General features: G+C 43.1%; 1 protein-coding gene across 1 annotated transcript in view; it reads right to left on the bottom strand.

The window, feature by feature from the left end:
* The window catches only part of SOAT1 (sterol O-acyltransferase 1), a 54,052-nt gene extending 48,229 nt beyond the window's left edge, over positions 1 to 5,823 (bottom strand). The window contains exon 1 of the mRNA XM_054587706.1: positions 5,609 to 5,823. The gene's annotated coding sequence lies outside the window, so the exon portion shown is untranslated. The remainder of the gene's footprint in view (positions 1 to 5,608) is intronic.
* Between the last annotated feature and the right edge of the window lie 820 nt (positions 5,824 to 6,643).

Genomic DNA, 6,643 nt, shown 5'->3' on the forward strand with positions numbered 1-6,643 from the left:
TGCTATTTCTTGAGCAAGCCAGGCTCATTCCCACAGACACCCTCAAGCTTTCTCCGCCACTATCATTCAAGTTCTATACTCCCCGGCTCCCGTAACTAAAAATACTCTCACACTTTGTTACTCTTATTCATTACCCTGCTTCACTTTCCTTCAAAGCACTTATTGTCCGATACATTATAGCGCTTATTTCCTATCTACCCCACAAGACTGTAGTCCCCATGAAAAACAGGATTTTGTGAAGTTCACCATTTTACCCAAGTATCTAGAACTGTGCCTGGAATACAGTCTGCACTGAATAAGCATTTGTTGAATGAATTAGTAAACAGGTAGCAAGCATTCTCACAAACATTAAGGAAATAAAAACCACCGCCCTTCACATGTCCATGAAATCATCATTAATAGGCTAGTATAAGAGTTGGAACTAATGTTCACTTTTCTTTCTAACTTTACCCATTGATATTAAAAGATAAACATGAAACAGCTCATGGAGACATTTACTAAGTTTGGAGCTTAAGTTGTAGGTATGTACGTAAAAATGATCTGTTCTAGAGCTTAAGACTTTTCATCAACACCTGCAATTCAGGACCCAACTCTAAACTTGTTATCTAAGAGAACCTGAAGAACAGTCTGCTGACAAATGCTGTGCCCTTTACTCCATTGGAAACCTCTCAAACTTGAAAGACTGTTCTCCTGAAACAATTCACGTAATAAGAATAAACCGTATTAGAATTTTAAGTTCCCTTAGTGGGTGCTTACTATTTGCTTCACTCAAAGTCCTCTGTATAGACTCCCTCCTTTAAATGCTAATAACCTTAAATTGGGGTAATTCAGCCTCCATTTTCAAACAGAAAAAAACGTACTGACTGCCAAAAGCACAATTTTAAATGACAGTAAAGAAAGAAGGCTTTTAAAAAGTGGGAATCAACATTAGAAAAAGAGAGAACAAACACAGGGTTTTGGTTTTTGTTAATGTGGTCAAAGGGGTTTATTTCTTACGCATCTCCCAATACATCACTCTATCAAAGCAGACCTTAGCTGAAGTTCCTGTTTTAGTGACCTTGGCACATCTTCAAAAGGCTGTGGAAGTTTAAACATAAAAGGCAAAGCCCCAGCTGGGGGCTCCAAGTTGTCCCATAACACCAAAAGGTTTGCGGGTTCGGCCCAGTGGGGTGTGTGCGGGAGGCTGTGCGGGAGGTTGGCAATCCATGTTTCTCTCACCCCCTTCCCGCCCTCTCCCCTCCCCCCCAAAATCAGTGAATGTATCCTTGCGTGAGGATTTAAAAATAAAAATAAATAAATTAAATAAAAAATACAGAGGGCAAGGCAATTTGCACCAAACTTTTTTTTAAACATTGTAACACTTAAAAGATATGTGCCAATCAATTATCTGAAAATAAAATTCATATGTATTAAGCACTTCTTTCTACAACCATGTCAGATGATTATGTTATAACAGAGGTCTACCCCCATTAAATTGTATACACACACACACAATGTGTCAAGAGAAGGGATAACTATTTAGGGAAGTGAAACTGGTCTTCATGAAGGAGGTAACATTAGAGCCAGAGTTCAAAGAAGAAACAGAAGTTTGCTAGGCACAAAAACAGGATGGGAAGAGAGCAAGCTATGAAAAACACTGAACAAGTATAGACCTGTTTATATTTTAGTGACCTTGGCACATCTTTAAAAGGCTGTGGCAGTTTAAACATAGAAGGCAAAGCAATTTGCCTTAAATTTCTTTCACACATTATTTCAAACATTTTATTAAGGTCTCATGTGTGCCAGGCCCTGGGATACACAGATTCTGTGCCCTCCACAAGTGAAAATCTAGTGGCGAAGCACGTAAAAACGTAATTATAACATCTAATGGTATTATAGAACAGCAGTTGAGATTTCAGAGTATGACAGGAATTCAGCCTGGTGGCCAGATGAGCTCAGGGGCAATCAGAAAAACTTTCCTGAAGAAGGTAAAATTTAGTTTAAATCATAAAGGAAGAAAAGGAAAAAGGCTGAGCACAGGGTATAGGGAAGGACAAGGACAAAAGGCCAAGGACCCTTAGGAGCCATACCAAGGAGTCTGGTACTTAACACACAAGCAAGAAGCTGATAGAGTTTTTTAAACAACAGGGTGACTCGATATTTGTTGTTTGGTAAGGTGACTCAGGTGACAATATGGCAGAGAAAGAAGATAGTGGAAGGGAGAAAGAACACTGAGCTCACACCAAATATGATAGAGGCCTAAAGTAAGGCTCAAATGGCACAAGTTTACTAAATGAATGAAGGATTTCATGAAGAAAGAAGAGATAAGGGAGAAAAATTTACAAACACTGGGCTGAGGCATCTATGAGAATTCAGGTGGCTACATTCAGAAGGTAGTTGGAAATGCAGATCCCAAGTGAGTTTTCTTACTCAGCTAAGGCCATGGGTACACCATTAAGCTAAGCAACTATAGAAGAGAAGGGAGTTGATAGGTTTAATGTCCTGTGCATGTCGATCAGCCACATGGTGATCTCCAACAGGCAGGTGCACACACAAGTTTGGACTGAAGATGGCAACCTGGGATTCCCCGGGGCAGAGGGCAGCGGCCATGGCCAACAGCACACAGGAAGATCTCCCGGGGAACCCATAACTCAAGAGATGACCTATGAAATAATAAAGCTAATGTTAACCTTACACTTACATGGCTCATTTAATCCTCACAACCATGTATGCAGCAGGCAAGTACCATTATCCCATTTTACATGCGGTTGATAATTTTCCCAATATCATAAGACAATTAAGGAACAATAAAAAAGCAAGGCTAGGAAAGATTAGAGGACAACCAGGAGCAAGAAATGTTCAAAATCAAGTTAAACAATTCAAGAAGTAACCTATGGCCAGTATCATGGAAAATTTAAGTAGGACAAAAAAATGGAGAAAATAAAAAGGAGGGTAGCATATGGGATATTTCACAATTTGGGGACATTAATAGCTACAATGTACTTTACTGCTACAGTTAGTTTCAGGAATGACAAAGAAATATATTGGACTGGGTTGCAAAATGAGTTGAGGAAGTAAAAACACTAGTCATAAGACTAGTCTTGAGAGAGGTTTAGCAATAAAGACTGTAGGCACTAATATTTACTAAGTCAGTAACACTGTGCTAGACACTAGGGCAAGTTGTACAACATTTCTCATTTAACATTCCATTTTAAAAGATGCAAAAGATTCAGAAATCCTACAAATCTTGTTCAAGGTCCCACAGTAAGTGGCAGAGGAAACATTTACACCCAAGATGACATAGAGCTGTCTAGTTAACTATTTCAAAATATAACACACTGACTAAACAACTATTTCTTAAGAATCCAATCTATGTATTGGTTTTGTAATGTTCAGTGTGATAGCGTCTAATTTGGCTTAAGAAAGGATTAATAATCCTCTGTTGATTCCATCTAATGTATTCTTTATTTCAGTTATTGTATTCCTCATTTCTGACAGGTTCTTTTAAAAAAATTTTTTTTATTAAAAAGAGAAAATTAAACAAAATTCAACTGAGTAAATCTGAACATCTAATTGTCTTTATTAAGTAATTCATGAATTGGACAGCATCCCATCTAGTAAAGGAAAGGTTTTTATAGGCTGAAAGAGGACAGGACTAAGAAGTTAAAAGTAGATTATTTCAGGCAGGGACACCTTCCTGTGGGGGAAGGCGGGGTCTTATCAGGTAGGCTAATTTAGATTACATTTCTGGGAGAGATTGAAACTGCAATTAGAACAGGTATTAAATCTAGGTTTGGGATCATGGGGCTGTGGCTTTCTGTTTAACAAAAGCAACACAAAAAGAATTTGAGAAACAAATGTTAGCCTGCCTACATGGTCCTATTAATAAAGTTTTCAAAAGAACCTATAGATCTGTAAAACAAATAAATATTGAGTGCCTACTCTCAGTGAAGAACTTTGCTGTATCACTCTCAGGTTCAGTGGAGGGTAGAGAGAAACAACTGCAGATAAATTTACAATCCAAAACATAACATTTCTCCCTCCTCTTTCTAAACATAAGTTTGCCCTAATACAATCTCACAATATTTACATATTGAAGAATAAGGTCATTAAGTCAATAAGCAAAACGAAAGCACGCAGACTGGCTCTCTTAGATCATTTATCCTACGCGATAAATTCCAAAAATAAATTCGCTAAAAATTTTTTCCCATTTCCTTCCCAAAGGAAACAGGCACTCTTCCCTAGTTAAGACTTCCCATTCAAAAGTTCCTTCCTCTGTCCTCCAACTCATTCATTCTTTCATTGTGCCAGGTGCTGAGCAAGACTCCAGAGCAGTAAGACAGAAATAAGGTGGTCTAGGCCAGCTTTCATGAAATGTGCATGCTAGTGGAGGAAACAAAGCTTCTAAGTAACTAATGCAACTTGTTACCATGGATGACTGACTGCTGAAACAGCCAGCCGGGACACTTCCGCTGATACAGTGAGGAATACATAGGAATTGAAGAAAAGGGGAGAACAGTACCTAAGAGGGGGAGGAAACCCTTAAAGACCAGGAGACAGTAAACAGAAAAACGCTTTCTTGGAACAAAAATAAAACCAGTGTGGCTTGAGCCCAGAGAGTCAGGAGGAAAGTGGCCCAAAGTCAACTGGAGAAAGTAAGAGTGGCAGCAGTAGTTTGCTATTCATCCTAAGAGAAATGTGAAATCTTTGAGAGTTCTACGTGTGTGATGCATCGAGACACGTGCATTTTTAAATGATTACTTTCTTTCATTAAATGATTAGTCTTTAATGCCTCACAGTTCCTTCCAAAATCCATTCTCATGCCTAGACAACATGCAAGCTTCTCGAACAAGTCATTTACCCATGCTGTCCAACTTAAAGCAAGGGGGGAAAAACACTTCAAGTTGAATTCTATGTCGAGGGAAGGGCAAGCATTCTGGGGGAAAAAATAGCAGTTTAAATAAATGACAGCCACTTAAATATTAACTGACCTATGAATTTAACCTACGTACAGATGCTACAGAGCTTATCGTTGTTTCTCCTTTACAAATAACTTCTAAATATGTATGTCATTTAAACTGCCTGGCCATTAACATTTAAGAATGACTGAAAATTACATCCCAACATTTAAGACTAAATTATGAGCTTGATTAAAGGCTTTGGAGCCCAGGCAAGCAGATTTCAATATCTTGAAGTGCCATTTACCCATCCGCAAGTCCCCACCCCCCCGCCCAAATAAATTAGGGGCTGACTTCCTGAGTGCATTTTTTGTTTTGATTTTTTTAAGGCATAAAATGTCTTGTAACTCATAACTTTCTTTACTACCAGCTTGAGAGATGCCACAGCGCATGCGGGACACCACACCAATCTCCAACCAAGGTTTAAAAGGCTGCCAACCACGTGGGGACCCGATGGTAACTTTCCCGCCTTCTCGATGCCCCCAAACTCCCCAGGACTCGAGGGGCTTCCCCTCCCCTGGCTCCGGGCCGCCTCCTCCGCCCCCCAGCCTAGGACGAGGCCGAGGCCGCCGGGCCGGAGTTGCAACCGCCGCCTCTATCCCCTTCGTCTCCGGCCGGGGTGCGTGGACCCAGACGGGAAGTGAGGTGGGGGTCTGGGGCACAGGCATTACCTGTCGCCGGAGCCCGGCAGCGGGGATCGCCCCAAGGAAGGCAGAGCCGGGAAGCCGTCACAGCTCCGCTGGCAGAAAGGTCGGCTCCTGGCCGCTCTTCAGGGTCCAAGCCCGCAGCGGAGCCAGCCCCGCCGCAGACGCAGATAAAGCGCCGGACTCCCAGCCCCTCCGCCCCCAGCCTCGCGGCCCGTTACGCAGCGTCACGCGCACGCCTAGCGCCCGCTCAGGATTTCATTGGCGGACCCAGGGGCGACCAGGCTCCGCCCACCGCCCAAGGCAGCCCCGCCCCTTCCCGGGCTCGAGGGTACTCAGAGCGAGAATCCCCCGCTTGCCCTCGTCGCGGTGCGGGGGAGGTTTGCCTGGCCCGAGCAGGTCGTGACGGCAGCGACAGAAGCTTGCTTTCCGTTCCTGCCCCCGCGATCCAAAGTGCGGCAGATAGAGGACAGAGAACTTGCTGCAAGTCCGTAACGGCACCCCGCGTAGTAGCACGGGACCGGGGAGAGTGGTGCCTCTTCCAGGACCAGCGGAAGCCGCTTCTAAAACAGGAGCCTTGCGGTTCTTACTGACCCTCTAGAGACAAAAATTGAAGCATTAGTCAGAAGCGTTTGTCATGGGATGCCTCTTTGTAAACTATACTCGATTGGGTGCTCTTCAGCACGTGCACACTAGATTGAGACAGTAAGATCCTTGAAATAATGGGGCAATTAACTAAAAAGGGGACTTAAAGGAAAAATAATGATGCAGAGAGATTTAGGACATAGATTAGCTAGAACAGATAATCGCTTAGGTTTTACGAAGGCAGAGGTAAATTTAGAGTAAAGGAGGGTGCAAAGGGAATGAGGGGAGCAGGCACTGAAGCGCGAAGCCTGCCAACCAGTGCAAGCTAGCCGGCCAGCCTGGTCCCTCAGCCCTTGCTCCAGACTGAGATGGCCACCCATGGCCGGGGCACGCTTCCCCTTCATAACGAAGAGGATGGACACGCACCCGCCCCCCCGGAGCAGGCAGCGCTGTTCAGTACCGGCATTCAGTCGAATT

Source organism: Pteronotus mesoamericanus, unplaced genomic scaffold (assembly GCF_021234165.1).
Source record: "Pteronotus mesoamericanus isolate MK-2021 breed Mesoamerican mustached bat unplaced genomic scaffold, CSHL_Meso_final scaffold_1186, whole genome shotgun sequence".
Lineage (NCBI taxonomy): Eukaryota > Metazoa > Chordata > Mammalia > Chiroptera > Mormoopidae > Pteronotus > Pteronotus mesoamericanus.